Here is a 23,619-nt window from a genome sequence, read left to right on the forward strand (position 1 = left end):
AGGTGATTGAGATGAGGCTTGATTGCCACATATTTAAATAGATGGAATTGCTCTTTTACTTATTATGCTACACTGAAGAAGGCACAATTATTCCAACCAAAATCGGTCTGGATTTGGATTATTCACTCTATGGAATGTGCTTTTTAGCACAAACACTCAATAAATTATAATATTTTCTACACCACGGTCTGCTGATCATTGCTTTTGATGAATATTAGTTTTGGGACCTGGCAGCTGCCTTACTTGCAGGGTTTTTTGTTTTCAGGTAGCATAGCACATACCATAACAATTTGGGTACATGTAGCTGGTGAATACTGCAAGGCTCCACCGGATGTGTCCAGGCACCAAAACCATGACCTGAGCATCCCAAACACATGCTCTATTATAAGTCTGGTCTGTGCTTGTGCCTCATTATGGTATTCTTGTTCAGGTGTGTGTGCATTTCTGATGGGTGTCATCAGCCATGGCTCCAGTGTGTAACCAGCATCCCCAACTAGGTGGCTATAGGGGATGTCTCCATTAGCAAATCTCTGGTACAACTGTTTCAGATGCCAAATGTGAGAATCATCATAGCTTCCAAAGCAGCCAGCACAGACATTCATTATAATGCCCTGGGCATCACATATGACTTGGCAGTTGATGGAGGGGATGCCCCTGCGGTTGATGTAGGCCCTACCCTAATCACTGGGTGGTGCTTTGATGCATATGTGCGTGCAGTCTATAGCATGCACTACCACAGAGTAATCTGCTATTTGGTGGAAGAGACGCATATTGCTGGTCAACACCTCATGGGTGTTAAGGAAAAATATGTGCTCACTGGCATGTGCTGACATGGAATCCTGAAACTGGTAGAATACTCTGCATGCTGATTCCTGTGAGATCCCCATGATATCCCCAGTTGAGCTTTGCGAGGTACCTGTGGCTAGTATGCCTAGGCCTACACCTACCTTGGTATCCAATGGGATGGGTTACCTTCGGTCAGTTTGGTGTGTCAGGTGTGGCCGGCACAGCTCAACAATTTGCTCTAGGAGGTCTCTGTCCACTCTATAGCACTCCACTATCTCCAGCTCATGTAGCCCCTGGTAGCTTAGCCTGGGTCTGTACACTCTTCTCTGTGTCCTCACTGCTGGTTGATTGGCAGCATTCACATCCTCACCACCCACAGCCTCTTGCACATGTTGTTCTATGTTGCCTGCTGCAGCTCTTCTCATTTTGTAAGTTTGTTTGTTAAAGTTTCCCTGCTTGTATACATCGGCGGTGTAGAGTGTGGGAAAAAACATAGGGGAAGGTGTTTCCTTAGTTTATAGTGGTGTTCTGGGCAGGGCTGGTCTTCTGCCTGTGTAATTGGCTGATTGTGATACATTTCACCTGCCAGCTAAGCTAGTTCTCCTTGATTACCTTCCTACTGCTGTTTTCCCTTCCCATTGCTTTCCTGTTTAAGCCCGGGGGCACGCTACGCAAAGAGAGTGCTCAAATGTACACACTGCTGCCTATTTCCTGGTTTTACTTCTTTTTTCTTCCTGTAAAACTTGGTGCATGGTGCGCACACCCAATTAGGCTTTGTAAAGAGTGGTAAGCAAGTTTAAACACACCCCCTAGCATAGCTGTGCTAAGCTAGGAGCATATCCGAGCCACAGGGTTCCAATCCACTTACAGTATACCTGACACTGCCCCCATGATGTCACCTACCTACTAGGCTTGCACCAAGCTATTCCTACTCTTACACTGTTGGGACCTGACTCACATGCTCAGGAAGACTGGGATTCACTATCCTTCCCCTCATTTGCATAGGATTGCCTGCTAATGCATAGTTACATGTCTCAAACTGAACCTCCCCCCTTAGCAACCACTACTCACTGGCCAGGTTGTCTTCTACCTGCCATTGACTTGCATGGCAGAATAGTGATTTTAGTTAGACTGCTTATTTTAGGTTTCTTTTATTGTTTTCCCCGCTGATCCCGTTTGCGCACTGCTGCCCTACGCTTAAACAGCAGCGATTGGCTAAAAAAAATAAAAGTTGATTTTTGTAATTTTTTTTGTTTGTTTTCAATACCAATGGCCTTATACTTGGCAATTGCCATGCTTCCTACATGATATGCCGCCTTTATTTGGGGGTGTCACAGCTCCATTTTGGATTTTGCAGAAATGTACTCGGTTACTAACCGAGTACATTTCTGCAGATAGCAATAGTCCTGTATTGACAGCTGCAAGCTTCCTGGATTGCAATATCACCTCATTTGCATAGATTTATCCTGCAAATGGGGTGATTTGCATACTAGGGCTTAGTCCATGCAGAATTAGTGCAGGAGCGCTCGTGTATGCCCCTGCAGGCTGTTCCTGCATCGCACGGCAGACATATTGCCTGCTTGTGCTCCTGCACTGATCTTGCAATCCATGTAAGCTTTTGAGAATCTGGGGGTATATCTGTTTACTTATTTATTTATTTATTTATTTTATTTATATACATTTAGATATTATATATTTATATATTATTTATTTATAAACACAAACACACACACACACACACACACACACACACACACACACACATATATATATATATATATATATATATATATAAATATACAGATATCTATATATATATATATATATATATATATATATATATATATATATATAGTTATATATATATATATATATATATATATATATATATATATATATATATATGTGTGTGTGTGTATGTACATGTATACCTATATCTACATATGTGTATCTATCTATATATATATATATATATATATATATATATATATATATATACATATATTTATTTTATTTTATTTTATTTTACATTTGTTGACCGGGCTAGTCTAACTAGAGACATGTCCCATTTTCAGTAGAGGCTCGGGGAGAAAAGCTCCAAGTATAGGCAGTGACATGACATACATAGTATGAATGAGTAACATGAACTACAGTACATTATTTAGAGTCTACATAAGTAAACTTGCACAGAGTTGTTTAGTTAAGGCTAGGCTAAGATCAAATACAGAGAACAAAACAAAAATACATTTTTGGCATGTTTTATGGATGTACAAACTTAAGATGATATCTAATACAGTGGAGTGGTAGCACTTTTAGAGAAAGTAGACTCATATCGAGTACTAAGAAGGGGAAAAAAAAACTCGATTATCTACTAGTTAGAGGTTAGCTTACTAGTTAACACAGGTAGGTATCAGAACAACAGAGAAGTATAGGGAGAGCAAGATGGGTAATGAGATCTTAGTCATGGTTAGAGCAGGGGCATAACCAGTGGGTTTTAAGATATTCTTTAAGATAGTTTTTGAAAAGCAGTGTGGAAGAAAGAGTTGAGAGTTCATTTGGAAGCTGGTTCCAGGCTTTTCCCACTGTGTTAGTGAATAGTGAGTCCCCAGCCTTGCCGCTTGATTTAATAGTGGAAACTAGAAGCTTATTAGCTGAGCATAGTGTTGCAAGATTTTTGTATGGAGTAATCAGATTGGTGAGGATTGGGGTATTCATGGGGTGGTAAACTATCTTATGGGTGATAGTAAGTTGTTGACAAAGTAGTTGGTTCTGCAGTTCTAACCAACCCAGTTGTTTGAGGTTGTGACAGTGATGGGTTCTGAAAGGGGAGCCAGAGGCGAATCTGGCAATGTTATTATAGCTAGTTGCAAGTTTGGTAAGGTTGTTTTTGATAGTTTGGTATATACGGCAGAAGCATAGAAGAGAGTGGAGTAGTTCTGGCTAGCGGTGTAAGGAACGGTTTGATTCTATAAAGGGAGCCTAGTTTTTTATTGACAGATTTTATAGTAGTGTTAATATGATCATCATAGCTGAGGCTGTGGCCTATTGTGATTCCTAGGAGACGGGTTGTAGATATGCTACTTCCATTGTTAGAGGTTACTGTAAAATGAAATTGTGGTGATTTTTAGGTAGGTGTAAAGAGCAATAATTTTGTTTTGTTTTTTTAGGGTTAAGGAGGAGGTAATGTTGCATGAACCAATTTTCCACAATATTAAATACTGTTTGGGTGAGGGTCTGGAGTGAAGTTATGGATTTAGCAGAATATATTAAACTTGAGTCATCTGCATATTGTATACAGGTGGCTTGTGGAATTTTGGCATTTAAATCATTAATAAAAGCTGAGAAGAGAAGGGGGCCTAGAATAGATCCTTGAGGTACTCCAATGTTAACAGGGAGGTGCGTAGATAGATCATTATCCCAGAGCATTGCTTTCTGTCTTTTTTCTACATAGGATTTAAACCAAAGAAATGCCTGAGTGTCAAGAGATAAGGCTTTTAATATATCTATAAGTAGGTGATGGTTAACCATGTCTAAGACCTTTGACAGGTCAATGAATAGTGCAGAGGAAAGAGAGTCTTTGTAAAGATTTTTGTTTATACAGTCAGAAAAGGATAGAAGGCCAGTGGTTGTACTATGGAATGGCCTGAAACCATGCTGACAGTTTGCAAGTAAGTTATTATGGAGAAGGTGGTCAAGTAGTTGTCGGTAGATGCATTTTCCATTATTTTTGCTACTGGAGAGAGTAAGGCAATTGGTCGAAAGTTAGAAATCTCAGTAGAAGTACCACCCTTATGTAGAGGGATGATGTGGGAGATATATATATATATATATATCCATATCCTTGTTATGTGTAATCATGAGTGTTGTATATGCCTTCCCAGATGTATCCCACCATATTCATAGGTTCATAGGTTGGTACTAGGCTATTGGCCGTAGGGCCTATACAAACCTAGCTATAATAATTCCCTGGATGTTTCTTCCCACAATATTTACTTCTCTGGACCCATGTCTAGCAGGGCGACTGACATGATCCCTGGGGTGTATTTCCTATCTCCCATCCAATCATCAAGATTCCTTCTGAAGAGGGCCAAGGAGGCACTCTGCTTGACATGTTTGGGCAGTCTATTCCAGAGTATGGGAAGTCTCTGGGTCAGGAACCTATCCCTCCAGCATGTTTTGTTCATTGTGATGACAAGGTTTAGATCCCTGGAGCGTGTAGCCCTGAAGGATTGGGATTTTTTGAAGTGGAGCATGTCCAACAGCTCAGGGTTTGACATGGCTTTGTATGTTAAGCAGAGATCGTCTCTGAGTAGACGACATGCCACAGAGTATAGCTGGAGTTTTTTAGACAGTCAGCATATGGCATCTGCTTTAAGTCTGTGACTCTTTTAGTGAGGTATTTCTGTGGCCTTTCCAGCTGTTGCAGATCTCTTTTGAGGTGCATACAAAATGGGGCATTATACTCTATAATGGGTCTAATGAGGGATGAGTACAGTGGGACAATGACCTCCTTTTTTTCTGGATGAAAAGCCCTTAGTGATGAGGTGTGCCACATATAAGGATTTTCTGAGTGTTGTGGTGATGTTGTTATCGATAGTGAGACCGCTGTCTAACTGTGTCCCTAAGTCTCTCATCACACTTTCGATATTTAGTGTACTGCCACCTATACGGTAATTCATGCGTACATGTTTTTTTCCAAAAGGTATAACTATACATTTCTTGGCATTAAGCTTGAGCCCATGGCTCTGTTTCTGTAAGGCCCTTTTGTAGAATATCCTCATCATTTGGGGATTCAATAATGGCTCGCAGTTTGCAGTCATCTGCGAACTTTGTTAGCCAGAGTCCCTTAGTGTTGGCCTGTACTTTAAAGAAGTAGATGCCAAACAAGAGTGGTCCCAGGACTGAACCCTGAGGTACTCCACTTGTCACTTGTCTGGAGCTGTATTTTGAGTCAGCTACTTTTACAGTCTGGGTTCTGTCAATAAGTCAGTTGGCCACCCATTGAGTGATGTAGGGATTTATGCCCAGCTTAGTAAGTTTGTCTATGATTCCAGAGGGGGGGTGGTGTCCTAGGCCTTGGCGAGGTCCAGATAGGCTGTGTGGACTGCCTTACCCTCGTCCACAGCTCTGGAGACTAATTCGAAGAAGTCAATCAGGTTCAGGAGACAAGATCGGCCCTTCACAAACCCAAACTGGGTGGGGTCCAGTGTTTGAAGGTTGCCAATGTCTTTGCTTTTTAGTTCCATGATAATGCATTCCATGTCCTTGCAGCTCAGGCTCGTCAGACTGATGGGCAGTAGTTCCTGGGATCCAAGCTGGATCCCCCCTTGTGGAGTGGGATAACTGTAGCTGTGTGCCACTCAGTGGGAACAAAGCCTGAGATGAGGCTATGATTAAACATGACACTTAGCTGAGGTGCCAGTTCATTTTGTAGTTCATGTAGTACACAGCCTGGGATGTCATCTGGTCCCATGGATGCTGTATTTTTAGCTTTAGAGAGTGCGGTTTCTATCTGTGTGGCCATGATTACCGGAATTTGGCAATCTTTCGGTATTGAGATCGGCCCTTTAAGGGGTGGGAGGGGGATGAAGTTGGCACTAAATTGATCTGCCAGGATATTGCCAGTATCCTTGGGATCAGTATATTTAATGCCATTCTGTTGAAGCTCAGAGCAGATCTGAGCATTGCCATTTAGATTCTTGACATAACTATAGAATGCCTCGTGGTTGCCTTTGGAATCTTTGGCAATTTTATTTTCGCAACTAGCTTGTGAAGATTTTATGAGGGATCTTAGCTTCTTACTGAAGCTGGTGAGGGAGTTTTTTGCATCCTGGAATTTTCCTCTTTTCTGCAACAGTTTCTTCCTTCTGTTGTATAGATTGTTTATAGCAGGGGACCACCAGATTGGCTTCCTTTTTTTGGAGGAGAGCATCTTGGTTATATTTGGGATGGCACGATTCATGAACGAGTGGATGTGCTCGTACAGTGCCTAAGTGTAGGATTCTGCAGTTGAACTTTCAGATCCCTTCTGCATGGGTGTCATGAAGTTTGTCACTTCTGACTTCAGTAGCATGAAGTTGGCTTTGGAGAAGTTTTTTAAGGAGGTTTCCTTACTGTGGGTGGGGGTGGGATGTGGATGTCAAGGGTGATTTGCTTATGGTCAGACCTGACCAATGAGGGGGTGACCACTGGTGTGGAGCATCTATCTCCCATGTTGGTAATGACCAGGTCTAGGATATTGGAGCCCCTACTGGGACAATGGATTAGTTGATCCACGACATTGGAATTTATGAATTCCAAGAACTGTTGGGAAAAGGAGTTGGTACCTGAGTAGTTTTCCCAGTTAATGGCAGGGTAGTTCAAATCACCCATTATTAGGGTGTTTGATTGTATCTTAATATTTTCCAGTATGTTTAGAAAGGTGCAGTGAGAATCTTGGGGCATGGTGGGGGATCTGTAGCAAGCTACAATTTGGATTGCAGTCTTACCTAGTGTTAGTTGCACCTGGAGAATTTCAGATGCATTGTGTTGGGCAACTAGCTTGGAGGTGTGAATATCCTTGTTGAATATGGACACTCCTCCACATTTGGTGTTTTGTTCTTGTTTTTGTGGCCGAAAAGTTTGGTAAGTGTTGTAGTGTGGTATTGCCGGAGTGCTCTCTGGAGCCATGAACCAAGTCTCAGTTACTGCACAGATATCAATGTTCTCCATTTTTAGGAGTGCCTCGAGAAAGTGCATTTTGAGGTTTAGACTTCTATCATTGAGTAGCATTACCTTCAGATTTTGCATGCTTCTATCTGTTATGGTGGTGGTTTTGTCCTTTGAACCTTGCCTAAAAAGGCACTATAGGGGTGGCAAGAGCTTTAGCCAGTAACCTGAATCCCAGGGGTGACAGGTGCAGACCATCTCTGGCAAAGCATCGTGGTTTGTTGATCATGTCTTCCTAGGCACACAGATACTGGATCCCCTTTGAATGACACCAGAAGCTTAGCCAATTGTTGAAGTCAATCATTTTGTCTTTATACTGTGGTATCATTCTGGGCGAAGGCAGGATGCTACTCAGGGCTAGGGTCATACCTGCCTGGGCCACATGATCCAAGAGCTCTTCCATGTCTCTTTTCCTGTAGTCCAGGAAGGTACGTCTCAAGTCATTCACTCCAGCATGGACAATGACAGAGTTGTATTTGTACTTGTTGTGGAGTGACTTGAGTGCATGCATTTTGTGGTGGATCCTGGCACCCAACAGGCAGCTGACTGTAATTTTCTCCTTGTTCAGCCTGGTGAGTGGGACATCAGTGTGCCTGACTATAGAGTCACCTATGACTAAAGTGTTGGGTACATTGCCTTGCCTTAGGGGCTGTTGTTAGGTGGCACACTGGTGTTGTGAGTTATGTGTCACTTTGGTGGTGACTGGTGTTTGTTTGCGTTTCAGCTTTTGAGATCCTTGTTGCTTGGGCAGGTTAATGTTAAGGGCCTCCACATATGTGGGTTTCATGTTGCTATGTGTAGGTGTTGATGGTGTGGGTTTTGAAGGGTTATGTGTTGCTTGAGGTGTAGTGCAGGTATGAACCTTCTCTTCTTGACTGTCTAGCACTATCTTGGCTGAAGAGAGCTTTGCTTCTAGTATGGCTATGTAAGTGCATCTCTCGCAGGTTGTAGTGTTGGGTGGTAGGAGGAAAGGATTCCCTGTGTACATGAGGCAGTTGCCGCATTGCCCCAGTATGCCCAGATTTACCAGATGGGCAGGAGAAATCACCGGAAGCTGACCCTTGGACAAGCCTGTTTAGGTGCTTTTTTTTTGTAAAGTATAAGAGCTGTTTTCCCTTACCTTTGCAAGATACTTTGCAATTATAGGCTGTTTAGTGCCTACGATTAATTTCTCCTTATTGACAAAAAGAGTTGAGTGCTTGTATCAGTTTCAGGCTTCCTAGTGCTTTCCAGCAGGTTCTAGAGCAAGTGCTCATCACAGGGGTTCAGATTTTACTGCTATTACTGAGAAACCAGCTAGTTCTAAGGGAACATTTGAAGAGCAGACTTTCTGGCACCTGGAATAGTTTAACTGTAGTCTTACGGTGCTGTACAATGTGAAAAATGTGTTAACACATGTGTTTTTAGGCCAGAAAGTTGAAAGGGATAGAAATCAGCCCAAAAAGGCTATTAAAATTACAATTTCAGAGCTGGAAACCACTTCTCTAGTGTTAGATAGGCAGTACAATGCTCACCACTCCCACTGGTAAGCAGTAGGACTTCCCTCTACCACAGCAAGGTCTGGATAGCTCTGAACACAGAAAATAAAGTCCTGAGACAAGCAAAGCCTGGGATCTGGACTGGCTAGGAAAGGTGGGAAATGAGCAAACAAGATAGTATTTTTTTTTGTTAAAAAAGGCTAAACAATGCAATAATACAGTAAATAAACACAGAAAAGGCTAACACACTTGGGTTGGTAGTCCTATACAGTAAATGCAATTAAAACTCGACAAAATTATCAATTTAATTTTTTTTAAATGAAGCATGGCAAGTGCATGACTGAAAAATGATTTAAGAGGCCGTAATACAGCAGAATAAAGAAGTCTATATATACAGAAAAGCAGCTAAAACACACAAACAATTCAAATGCAGTTGCAACCTAGAGCACTTGAGTTGTAGCAATATTAAGGCAAATACAGTTATAATAAATGCTCTAAAATATACTCTATATTTCCAAAATGTTTGAGAAGCACAGACAGAACACAAGGGGATTCAGGCATTTTTTTTTGAAAGGGAGAAAGGAGGAACAGAAGGCCTTCTCAGATGTTCTCTCTGTATTAGGTAGAATGAGCTAATGACACTAGACTGGGAGGAGTGTCCCAGATCAAATTGACAGTAGGGGCAGGCAACTGCAAAGCCACCAAGTATAACAACAAGACACCAACAGGGAAGGAGGGTGGGGACCCAATATTAAAGCTATTAGCGTACACTCTTTAGACAGTAAACACTACAGAAAGCCACAAAATGAAAGTTTTTAAACAGATAAAGGAGCAAAGAGACTCTACAGAATGCTTTTAACTGCAAACAAATCAGTTACCCCTGCAGATTAGTTTATACAATAAAATGTAGCAAACACTATGCAGCAGGCAATAAAAAGTGCTATATATGAATTGCTAGAAACAATAATCAGTATAAATAAGCCAAAAAAAACGATACTTATATATCCCAGATCAGAGTTGTAGTCAATGCCCCTCCTCCACTCTGCTCAGTGTGTATAGACAGAAATCCTCTCAAAGTTATGGCTTAAATACCAGAAGATACAACCTTAGACAACTTTTTTTTAAGCACAAAAGAACCAGCCCCCACTAGCCAGCAGCCAATTAACACAATCCAGCCAGAGGTAAAGAAAGAAATAACAGCCTGCATTTAATTGCTGGAACCTGTGTTCTGAGAGACTGCCTTCCAGTCTGTCTACAAATATACAGAGCTGAGTGTATATGTTTTGGTTATAGAGTTTAATTGTTGCTTAGATCTCTGTTGAAACTGTTGTCTCACTGTTCTGAGAGACTGATCTGCAAATATACAGAGCTGAGTATATGTTTTGGTTTTAGAGTTTGTACTGTTAGTTGTTGCTTAGATCTCTGTTGAAACTGTTTTCCCCTCCCCCTCACCCCCATTTTCTGCCGTGTCTTCAGTTGGTAAAACTGTTTTTTACAGCTTGTGTGTTATCTAACTCAAAGATCACTTAATTTGACCTTTTAGTGACAGCCTTCATTTAATTGCTGGAACCTGTGTTCTGAGAGACTGCCTTCCAGACTATCTGCAAATATACAGAGCTGAGTATATTTTTATAGAGTTTAATTGTTGCTTAGATCTCTGTTGAAACTATTGTCTGACTGTTCTGAGAGACTGATCTGCAAATACACAGAGCTGAGTATATTTTTTGTTTTTTAGAGTTTGTACTGTTAGTTGTTGCTTAGATCTCTGTTGAAACTCTTTTTTCCCACCCACCCTTCCTATTTTTGGTTTGTAGTTTAAATTTGGTGGCTTTTGCAGTTGCCCGCCCCACTGTAGATTTGATCTGGGACACTCCCCCAGTCCCATCTCTTTACCACATTCTACCTAATAAACTCTTTCTGCACTTGCTTGTAGTCCTTTTTAATTTAATTGCATTTTTTAAACTGTGTTTGGTCTAATATTGCTACATACTCAAGTGTGCTAGCTTGCACTGCATGTGCATTGTTTTTACTACTGTTTTTGCTCCTTTTCTGTAAAAACAAAACTGTAAGCCTGTTTCCTTCCTTTCCTGTAACTAGTGTTCCAGATAAAGATTTGCTGTATCCAGGACTGTATGTAAGCTTCTGAGCCCCCCAAGCCTTTCTGTGTTGGAGCGAAGCATTCTAGCTTATCAGTGGGAGTGGTAAGCACTAGGTAACCTGTCTACCACATAAAGAGTGGTTCTGGCCCAGAAATTGTGGCTATTGGCCATTTGGGCAATCTCTTCCATCTCTCTCAACTTTCTGATTTGAACGCCTGCATTTGCACTTGTTTCAGTCCTGTAACTCGTCTAGTGCAGATACAAATTCTTAGTTTTAGCACTTAAATTTGTTTATTCATGCTCAACACTTGTTCAGAACTTGTAAGCACTAAATAAGCTACTAATTACTATAGCACTCAATCTTCCTCATTACCTAGAGGAAAACAGTTTTTGTACTTACTTTTCTCACTCGCTTAGATAAAAACAACTCTTGTACTCACTTTCCTCACTTATCTAGAGGAAAATAGTTTTTTATTCAGACATGTCCAAGAGTCAGCTCCTAGTGTTCTCTCCTGTCTATCTGATGAATCTGGGCATCTTGAGGCAATCTAGAAATTGCCTCATGTACACAGACAACCCTCTCCTCCTACCACCCAACACTACAAACTGTGAGAGATACACTTATCTAGCCAAACTGGAGGTAAAGCTCTCTCCAACCAAGACTGAACTTGACAGTCATGAGGAGAAGGTAAACATTTGCACCACACCGCACTCATCACATAGTCTCACTAAATCAGCACCACCAAAATCCACACATAGTAACACAAAAACATTCCAGGAGGCTCTCAATAATAATCTGTCTAAGCAACAGAACCCTCCAAAGCAGAAACGTAAGCAACCTCCATCCCCCAACAGAACCCAAATGACACATGGCCCACAGACTCAGTGTGCCACTCAACCATAGCCAATAAGGCAAAACAACGTACCCAACACACTAGTCATAGGTGACTCTATAGTCAGGCACACTGATGTCCCACTCACCAGGCTAAACAAGGAGAAGGTTACTGTCAGCTGCCTGTCGGGTGCCAGGATCCGCCACAGAAGCCACACACTCAGGTCACTCCACAACAATACAAATATGACTCTGTCATTGTCCATGTTGATGTGAATGACCTGAGATGTACCTCTCTGGACTACATGAAAAGAGACATGGAAGAGCTCTCTGATCTTGTATCCCAGGCAGGTATGACCCTAGCCCTGAGTAGCATTCTGCCATCACCCAGAATGATACCGCAGTACAAGGACAAAATGATTGACTTCAACAATTGGCTAAGCTTCTGGTGTCATTCTAAGGGGATCCAGTATCTGTCTGCTTGGGATGACTTGGTCAACAGACCACGATGCTTTGCCACAGATGGCCTGCACCTGTCACCCCTGGGATTCCGGATACTGGCTAAGGCTCTTGCTGCCCCTATAGTGCCTTTTTTAGGTGAGGTTCAAATAACAAATTCACCACCATAACAGGAACAGGCAAGCAAAAACCTGAGGGTAATGCTACTCAATGCTAGAAGTCTAAATCTCAAAATGCACTCACTCGAGGCACTCCTTAAAATGGAGAACATCGATATCTGTGCAGTGACTGAGACCTGGTTCAACGCTCCAGACAGCATCCCTGCACTACCAGGCTATAACTCATACCACACTTTTCAGCCATGTAACCTGGACAGAAACACCAAAGGCAGAGGTGTGTCCATATTCATTAAGGATATCCACTCCTCCAGGCTAGTTGCTCAGCATAATGCATCCGAGGTTATCCAAGTGCTAGTAACTCTGGGCAAAACTGCAATCCAAATTGTAGCTTGCTAGAGATCTCCCACCATGCCCCAGGATTCCCACTCATCTTTTCTTGATGTACTGGAAAATATTACGGTTCAACCAAACATCCTAATAATGGGTGACTTCAACTACCCCACCATTAACTGGTAAAACTACTCATGTACCAACTTCTTTGCTCAACACTTTCTGGAATTCATAAAGTCCAATGCCCTGGATCAACTTATCCACACCCCTACCAGGGGCAACAATATCCTAGACCTAGTCATTACCAACATGAGTGACTGGTGTTCCACACCTGAAGTCAACTCCTCGTTGGTCCGATCTGACCATAAGCTAATCACCCTTGATATCCACATCATGCCCCCACCCCCCATTAAGGAAACCACAGTAAAATATTTCTCCAAAGCCAACTTCATGCTTCTTAAGACAGAAGTGGTGAACTTCATGACACCCATGCCGATGGACAATACAGTTACAACTGCTGAATCCTACACAAATGCACTCTATAAGCAATTATAGAGTGCATGGATCATGCTATCCTAAACAGAACCAAGACGCTATCCTCCAAAAAAGGAAGCCAATCTGGTGGTCCCCTGTCATAAACAAACTGTACAACAGAAGGAAGAAACTGTTGCAAAAGAGAGTAAAATCCAATGAGGGAAGGAGCTCCCTGGTCAGCCTCAGTAAGAAGATGAAATCCCTTATAAGATCCTCCAAAGCTAGCTACGAAAATAAAGTCACCACTAATTCCAAGGACAACCACAAAGCATTCTAAAGCTATGTCAAGAATTTCAATGGCAACTCCCAGATCTGCTCTGAGTTACAGCACAAAGGCAAGAAAATTACAGAACCAACTGATATTGCCAACATCCTGGTAGATAAGTTCAGTGCTAATTTTACCCCCCCCACCCCCTAAAGGGCCCATATATATATATATATATATATATATATATATATATATATATATATATACAGGAAGAATGCAGAGTCCCTGTAATCACAACTACACAGGTAAAGCTGCACTCTCTAAAGCCAAAAACACAGCATCCATGGGACCGGACAACATCCCAGGCTGCATTTTACATGAACTTCAGAAAAAACTGGCCCCCACTTAAGCATCATGTTCAATAATAGCCTTGCATCAGGCTTTGTGCGCACTGAATGGTGCACAGCAACAGTTATCCCACTCCACAAAGGGGGAGCTATCACTGATCCCGGGAACTATCGACCTATTAGCCTGACGAGCCTGGTCTGCAAGGCCATGAAATGTATCATTATGGAATTCATAAACAAAAGACATTGGTAACCTCCAAACTCTGGATCCCACCCAGTTCGGGTTTGTGAAAGGCAGATCATGCCTCCTGAACCTAATCGACTTCTTTGAGGCAGTAACCAAAGCCGTAGATGAGAGTAAGGTGGTTCACACAGCCTATTTTGACCTCGCCAAGGCTTTTGACATCATCCCCCATTCTGGAATTATAGCTAAACTCACTAAACTAGGTATAAATCCCTATGTCACAAGATGGGTTGCCAACTGGCTCACTGACAGAACCCACACTGTAAAAGTTGCAGACTCCAAATCTGACCTCAAAGCAGTGACAAGTGGAGTACCACAGGGTTCCGTCCTGGGACCTCTCCTGTTTGGTATCTACTTCTCTGAAGTACAGGCTAACACAGAAGACCTCTGGCTAATAAAGTTCACAGATGACTGCAAACTAGGAGCCATAGTCACGTCCCCAAATTATGTTGACATCCTTCAGAAGGGCCTCGCTGAGACAGATGCCTGGTGTCATAGCCATGGCTTCAAACTCAATGCCAAAAAGGGCAGTGTCATCCACTTTGATATAAACTCTGTACCCATGAACTACCACATAGGCAGCAACTTAACACCGAATGTGTGATAAGAGACCTTGGGACCAGGTGGACAGTAGTTTCTCCTTTGATAGTCACATTAACACAGTAGTCAGGAAATCCTTCTACGTGGCACACCTCATCATAAAAGGGTTCTCATCCAGGAAAAAAGAGGTAATTGTTCCCCTCTACTTGACACTCATTAGACCCATTATAGAGTACAATGCCCCTTTTGGAATATACCTCACAAGACATCTGCAGCAGCTGGAAAGGCCACAGAAGTACATCACAAAGAGGATTACTGGCCTCAAACAAATGCCCTACACTGACTGCCTCAAAAAACTCTAGCTTTACTCCATGGCATATCGCCTACTCCGAGGTAATCCATGCCTAACATATAAAGCTATGTCAAACCCAGAGCTATTGGACATGCCACACCTAAAGAAATCCCAATCCCTCCAAGCTACATTCTCTAGGGACCTAAACCTTTTCACCACAATAAACAGGACATGCTGGAGGGATAGATTCCTGTCCCAGAGACTTCCCATACTCTGGAGCAACCTACCCATCTATGTCAAGCAAAGTTCTTCATTAGCACTCTTCAAGAAAAATCTTGATGATTGGATAGGAAATAAAAAATACACCCGGGGATCACTTCTGTGGCTCTGCTTGACAGTGGCACAGGAAAAAAACTTTCTTGGGTGGCATAAGCCAGGGAACCTTGTTGGCTAGGCTTAAGTAGGCCCTTGGGCCGATAGCCTAGTACCTACCTATGAATCTATGAACCTATGAAAGGCCAGAGGTAAAGAAAGGCTTCTGCTAATTCAAGATGGCCTGTTCATGTGCTTTGAACAATCACTGTAAAGACAAACAGGCCCAGAGCCAGCAAATCTAAACTAGGACAATGCTAAAGCTATTAGCTTGCACTCTTTAGACAGTAATCACTACAGAAAGCCACAAAATGAAAGTTTTTAAACAGATAAAGGAGCAAAGAGACTCTACAGAATGCTTTTAACTGCAAACAAATCAATTACCTGTGCAGATTAGTTAATAGCAATAAAATGCAATAAAAACTATGCAGCAGGCAATAAAAAGTGCTATATATAAATTGCTAGAAACAATAATCAGTATAAATAAGCCAAAAAAACAGGATACTTATATATCTCAGATCAGAGTTGTAATCAACGCCCCTCCTCCAATCTGCTCAGTGTGTATAGACAGAAATCCTCTCAAAGTTAGGGCTTAAATACCAGAAGATACAACCTTAGACACCTTTTTTTTTTTAAAAAGCACAAAAGACCCAGCCCCCACTAGCCAGCAGCCAATTAACACAATCTAGCCAGAGGAAAAGAAAGGCTTCTGCTAATTCAAGATGGCCTGTTCATGTGCTGTGAACAACCACTGTAAAGACAAACAGGCCCAGAGCTAGCAAATCTGAACTAGGACAATACAAAAGCTATTAGCCTACACTCTTTAGACAGTAAACACTATAGAAAGCCACAAAATGAAAGTTTTTAAACAGATAAAGGAGCAAAGAGACTCTACAGAATGCTTTTAACTGCAAACACATATATTTAGATATAACAACATACTGATTCAACACTATTTTCACTTACATGTACTAAGCAGTTGTAGTAGTTCACTACTATTCAGTATGTTTACTGAAATATATGCTTGAAAAAACAAGGCACTTTTTCACATCTGTGATGGCTTAGTGGTTAACTGATGTAACTGTAGTGCACAGGGACCTGACAAGGACAAGACCTGCAAAGGCTGTTTGTTTAGTTGCTAGGCAGAACAAGGATCGTTGGGTACAGAGTGGTTAAGTTAGTTTTGAGCAGCTTTAAGTGGGTTTGTACAGGTTTGCATGATGGTAAGCGGTGCTAACGTATGGTTAAATGAAAAGGTGCTTACACCATGTAGGCTTTGCTTACCAGTGCGCAAATGTGCTTAGCATTTATATTTAAGCAATGCTTACACCTGCTAAGAATAGCTCAGCTCTGGTAACCAGTGATCACATTCCAGTCTGATGAAATAGCAGGGTAATGACATCTTTAATAAGTGTATTTAATTCCATGTACATAACATGTTTCTATGTGCTGTCATTACAGTAGCAAGGGGTGTGAGTATACTGTATGGGACACCTGAGCATATATGGCTAGTACAATAATCTTTTGTCTTGGTATGTGTTCCATACATGGGTAGTATCCCAGGTTATACGCAGTCACACTTGCATGTATTGTATCTTTACATTACTACTGTTAACAGTGCTTTCCCAAGTAAGAGTAGATTGCAGATTGTAGTACTGGGACCATACACCCCTGCATGTAAAGCTGGATTCTGAGTACTGACTATTGTGCTCTTGGTGTGTTATCTGTGTGTTATAAAGTATTTGCTACTGGATATTGATCTGATATGTGGATATTAACTGTAGACTACTATGTGTATAGGACATGTCATTGAGGACTGCTGCCATGTAGTAATGGCATACCTATCAGTGTCAGATGTTTATCTGTCAAAACATTCATCCTAATGCATAACCTGTTGGCTATCTGATTTCTGTCGGTCCTCTCTACAGATGTCCGGTATCCATCTTGCCTCCTTACAGGCAATCTATGCTTGACTGACACTAACATGTCTGCCCAGCTGTGTTATGAATGCCACAGCTAGGAAATCCCACCCTGCATGCACCACATGCCATGTATACCTCAACTAGACTACCATAGTCAACAGAACATGCTTGGATACAGGTCTGCAACCCAGACACTGGCCATGTTATGTAATATATGTTGCACACATGTCAATTGGAGCACCCCACTGCCTCTCACAAGGGTAAACCAGATGATTGGATGTTGCATTTAACTGTCACCCTGGGGAACACTCAAGTGGCATCAATTGATAGATGGCATGCTGAAAAATGTCAGTTGGCATGTTACCAGTGTACCCACATCCCATACTCTTCTCATCTCTCCATGGACATTAGCCTGGTACACACCTAGGAACACCTGCACCTATGGACCCTAGTACTGACAAATGAGTCAGTCTGCATTACTGAGAATAACAGTGCCTGTGTGTTTGTAAACTTATAGTTGATAATACCCTTATGGCCTTTTCACCCATTGCACCCCCCATTGCCATAGTTAGAAATGACTGTTACTGTAATTAACATTAAATGTACCTTGCTACACATTTCAGCCTATGGGCTACCTGGAGCTTGCAGTACCAGTGTAACACAGTTGTACAAATGGTAGATAGGCATGGGTTACCCTCTGAGTCCTGGCAAGTGTGTGTATGTGTGTGAGTGTGTATATTTGTAGGATACAGCATTTGGAGGCCACATTTACCAAATACAATACACGTTACCATACATTATAATGGATAGTGATGTTGCTGACATTGTGAGAGCCATGACAAACCCTCACCCTACTACCCCTGTGGCATGTGCACTAAATGCATATCCATGTTGTAGCACTGATTAGATAGACAAGGGGTTGTATTGCAGTCCTGGTCAATGTGTGATTGTGGGTATGTCAGAGCATTATAATGGGTTTCAGTGAGTAAAATATCCAATGTAGGGTGTGGGTGCTGGGTATACTGTCTTTACACCATGGTACCCCCAGTACATGTCCCAAGGTCCACTGTATGAGGACCAATGTCACCATCAACCATACAGGTAACTGATTACTATCCAGCCCAATGATGCATGTGTTGTGTGCAAATTCTCTGTAACAGAATGGACTCACTGACAAGGTAGTTAGCACTGATAAACCTGGGTCTCTCAGATGTGTCTATGACTGTTATGTGTTTGTCAATACGTAAATGACAGTATGTCAAACTATGTATTGTTTATTAACACCCAGTACATCCCCCATTACCATACTGTACAAGGCCTGGTGATGTTCTTCACTTAACAAGGAACTCGGGACACACCTCATCCTAAAAGCTGTATGGTGTGTGCAATTAAGGCCAAACACATAAGTAGCAATAAGTACCTAGGTAGGGGTTCTACTCTCAGTGTTGCCAAGTAAGTGTGTGTGTATATTAATGGATCTACTTCAGTTTGCAGAAAATACATGTCCCAGGATGTCATTTGTCTGAGAACTGACTGGCAAATGCTAACATTTCAAAGGAATCATCTTGTGGAAATTCATTCCATCAAAACTAATTGTAGATGGTGGCCAAGGATGAACACAGGATAGCAGCAGATTTCTTCAGCTCCACCAATTTCATTACACTGACAGGAATTAATTACTTAAAAAATTAATTTTTGAAGTAATTTTCTTTCTAAATACGTTTGTTTTATATAGTTCTTGAACTATATCTAAAAAAGAAAGGAAATCTTAACAATATTCCTGTCAGAAATCACTGTGGAAATTTTCCTGTCAGTTTATCAGTCTGAAATGAGTTCCAGTAAGACAAATTCTCAAGACTCCAGCATCAAGAAAGAACTTCAGTCTCTGATAATTATAATCCAGCAACTTACTGATAAAATGGATACTAAAATAGACACCTTCATAGAAAAAACTACAAAACAAATAGACCTGTTACATACAGACCTGCAACAACAGAAGAACCAGATGACAGGCATAGAAGAAGCTGTGAATGACATGGAAAATAGAATCCAAGAAGAGGAAATCAACATTGAGTTTCTGCTGAAACAAAATACACATTTACAAACAAAGCTGGATGACCTGGAAAATAGATCTAGGCACAATAACATTAGGATTTTTGGACTGCCAGAAAATATTGAAGGTAACAATATTACTTCTTTTTTAACAACTTGGCTCCCTAAAACTTTAGACTTACCAGAAGCATTCTCTTTTGGTATCGAAAGAGCACATAGATCTATAGCTAATACTAACTCTAACAAAAATATCCTAGATCAGTTATAGTTAGATTTCTATCATCTTTGATAAAGAGATGGTTCTTAAATCTGCTTGGGCTAAAGCTCCTGTTAAGATTAATGAGACAACTGTGCGTTTTGACAATGACTATTCTTCCATGGTAATAGCTAAAAGAAAAGTTTTTCTACCACTAATAAGGGAGCTTAAAAAGCACAGTTTAAAACATACCTTCTGTTTCCTGCCAAGCTTAAAATCTTCCTTCCTGATGGTCCTAAGGTTTTCGATGATTTAGACTCTGCTTTACTGTTTGTCAAAGAAAAAGGATTTTGGATAAAATAGAAGAAATGGAATGGGCTAGTTCTTCATTAAAGAGATTGGCAACTGAAGCTTCGTGGAAGACTTCAGAGAAGAAGAAGAGACTAAAAACAAATGATTTGTTATATGTTTTTTTCTCTCATCATTTTAGTTCATTATTAATCTTTTGAATATAGTTCCTGCATTTCCAGAAAGCCACAAATATTTTGGAAAATATTTAATCAAAGTTATTCTCTATGTGCAAAGAAATGTTTTGTTTCATAACCAGTCAAAATACCTGAAGATTTAATGGCAAGCTGTGATTCAATTTGTTTCTCTTTCTGAAAAGAAGTAAGGTTAGTAATTTGATACATTTTTTATCTTTACCTTTTTTTCCTTCTCCTTTTATTATTTTCTTTGTTTAAACAATGACATTCTATTTAGATTATGTAGTGGGTAAAGGGTGGTTGAGGGCAGTGAGAGAACAGTAATGAAAATATCATTAATAGACTAATAACATATTTATTCCTTGTAAAAGTTTTATAAGTTCTTCAAATGCTATTTCTAATTATACTTTCTTGATTATACTGCTTATGCCTGTTTGTAAATAATCTGTTATGCTTTAACTAATAATAATCAGAACTAAATAAGAGTAAATAATAAGTTTTATTTTTAACTCTATTAATATAAACAGTAAGTAACATTCCATTGTATATACTTCTTACAGCTTTCTCTTACATTTTTTATTTCTGCCTCCCTCCGTTTTATTTTCTACTCTTTTTCTTTTCTTTATTAATACATAGAAATGCTTTTGATTGTGTGGGCACAGTGAATAATAGGATTTGTATGAAAATTGAGTTGGGAGAAGAATGTTGAGTTTTATTGCTTGTTGGTAATTTTGGGCTTAATTTCACTTACATAGAGGCTGTAATGATCTGTGGAATACATTGTGAAGGTTTTGTCATGTTTAGATGCATTTACACTGCTAAATGAATGTTTGTCACTAGTTTTTAATAAGTTTCCGCCAAAATGTTAAGAGAGACAATCTGAGATGTGGGCTGTCTCATGCACAGTGTTCATGAGTTACTTCAGAAGCTTCAGCTCACAGAATTCTCACAGAGAAACTGAAAGCAGTTAGTATAACCTTTGACATAGTTATCACACTGACACACCACAGATTCAGGAAAATACTCTATTCATAAAATATGTCAGTTATAATGTTTTGTTTCATAACCAGTCAAAATATCTGAAGATTTAATGGCAAGCTGTGATTCAATTTGTTTCTCTTTCTGAAAAGAAGTAAGAGGCTGTAATGGTCTGTGGAATACATTGTGAAGGTTTTGTCATGTTTACATGCATTTACACTACTAAATGAATGTTTGTCACTAGTTTTTAATAAGTTTCCCGCCAAAATGTTAAGAGAGACAATCTGAGATGTGGGCTGTCTCATGCACAGTGTCCATGAACTACTTCAAAAGCTTCAACTCACAGAATTCTCACAGAGAAACTGAAAGCAGTTAGTATAACCTTTGACATAGTTATCACACTGACACACCACAGATTCAGGAAAAATACTCTATTCATAAAATATGCCAGTTATAATGAGTCTAAATGATGTAGTTTCTTGTAGTAAGTAAATGTCTTATTTTAGAAGGCATAGAAAATGAAACATTTATTTAAATGTTTTTGAAAATCTACTTAACAGCAGCATAATAATCTGTGTTAAAAATTTATGTTCCAAACATGTACTTTACTATAACTCATTTAATTCATCTGATTGACAAGCATACATTATCTTATAACTCTATTCTGGAAGAAATGTCATGTGATATATTTTAAAGCAGTAGGTTAGCATGATTGTAAAATCTGGTTACTAAAATGTGTTTGCTGTGCATTATTTTGTATAAAGCAGACAGATTTATTCTAGGGACAGCAAGTAGGATAGTGCTCAACAAAGACACAACTCAGTGAGATCAGATATATATATATATATATATATATATGTGTGTGTGTGTGTGTGTGTGTGTGTGTGTGTGTGTGTGTGTGTGTGTGTGTGTGTGTGTGTGTGTGTATGTATGTGTATGTGTGTGTGTGAGTGTGATGGCTTTTTTTTATATAATAATGCAAGTGTTTCTGAGAATCTGCATAACTATCCAATATGATTAATAATAATTTCTATGAATACAATATTTTACTCTATTGACAAAATGAATGTTTGCCACAAGTTTTAATAAGTTTCCTGCCAAAATGTTAAGGGAGACAATCTGGGATGTGGGCTGTCTCATGCACAGTGTCCATGAACTACTTCAAAAGCTTCAACTCACAGAATTCTCACAGAGAAACTGAAAGCAGTTAGTATAACCTCTGACCTAGTTATCATACTGACACACCACAGATTCAGGAAAAATACTCTATTCATAAAATGTCAGTTATAATGAGTTTAAATGATCTAGTTTCTTGTAGTAAGTAAATGTCTTATTTTAGAAGGCATAGAAAATGAAACATTTATTTAAATGTTTTTGAAAATCTACTTAACAGCAGCATAATAATCTGTGTTAAAAACTTCTGTTCCAAACATATACTTTATTATAATTCATTTAATTCATCTGATTGACAAGCATAAACAATTTTATAATTCTATTCTGGAAGAAATGTCATGTGATATATTTTAAAGCAGTAGGTTAGCATGATTGTAAAATCTGGTTACTAATATGTGTTTGCTGTGCATTATTTTCTATAAAGCAGACATATTTATTCTAGGGACAGCAAGTAGGATAGTGCTCAACAAGGACATAACTCAGTGAGATCAGATATATATATATATATATATATATATATATATATATATATATATATATATATGTGTGTGTGTGTGTGTGTGTGTGTGTGTGTGTGTGGTCGTGTGTGTGTTTGTGTGTGTGTGTGTGTGTGTGTGTGTGTGTATGTATGTGTGTGTGTATGTATGTGTGTGTGTGTCTGTGTGTATGTGTGTGATGGCTTTTTTTTTTTAATAATGCAAGTGTTTCTGAGAATTTGCATAACTATGCAATATGATTTATAATAATTTATATGAATACAATATTTTACTCTATTGACAATAATGAGTTTAAGTAAATGCTCATATACAAACAATTCAAGATTTTTTTTTTTTGGAAGCTGTTAATAGTATTCACATGACAGAAAATAGATGCATCTTAATATATGTAAAGTCTGAATCATATTAGCCAAAGTTTTTGATTTAAATGAATGTTAGAATCTAATTTTCTCTCCTCTTGATTTCTAACATCAAGATTATTTGAATGCTATTTGAATACAAGTGTTATATATTACATAGATCTATATAGTAGTATGAACAGTTTTTTAAAAAAAAAGTTTATTTTAGTTTATATGATGCTGTTTTACCAAATGTGTAGTTTTGTCTTGATAGATAATTGAATTGAAAACTGTTAACCTCAGTTAAATATAACTAGTATTAAATTGATAAGGTGGTAGCTGAGGTACTGCTGCTTAAAGTAGGGGGTTAACTTGAGTAGTAAATACTACTCTAAGTTGGAGTTTTCAACTCCAGGCTGGATGCAAGGTTTAATCCTTACATTATTTTCACTTGTTCATTGTTATATGTATATAGTTTTGACATCCACAATATATTTTGTATACTCATTATCACTACAAACAAAATTGAATCCTATACAAAATCCCATAAGAGATTTAATAAATACAGCTATATTTAAAGGTACACCTAAAAGAGGAGATGTAACATTATTTATCTTGTTATTTGTTATT

This window comes from Protopterus annectens, chromosome 8.part1 (assembly GCF_019279795.1).
Source record: "Protopterus annectens isolate FY-2018-M chromosome 8.part1, PAN1.0, whole genome shotgun sequence".
Lineage (NCBI taxonomy): Eukaryota > Metazoa > Chordata > Ceratodontiformes > Protopteridae > Protopterus > Protopterus annectens.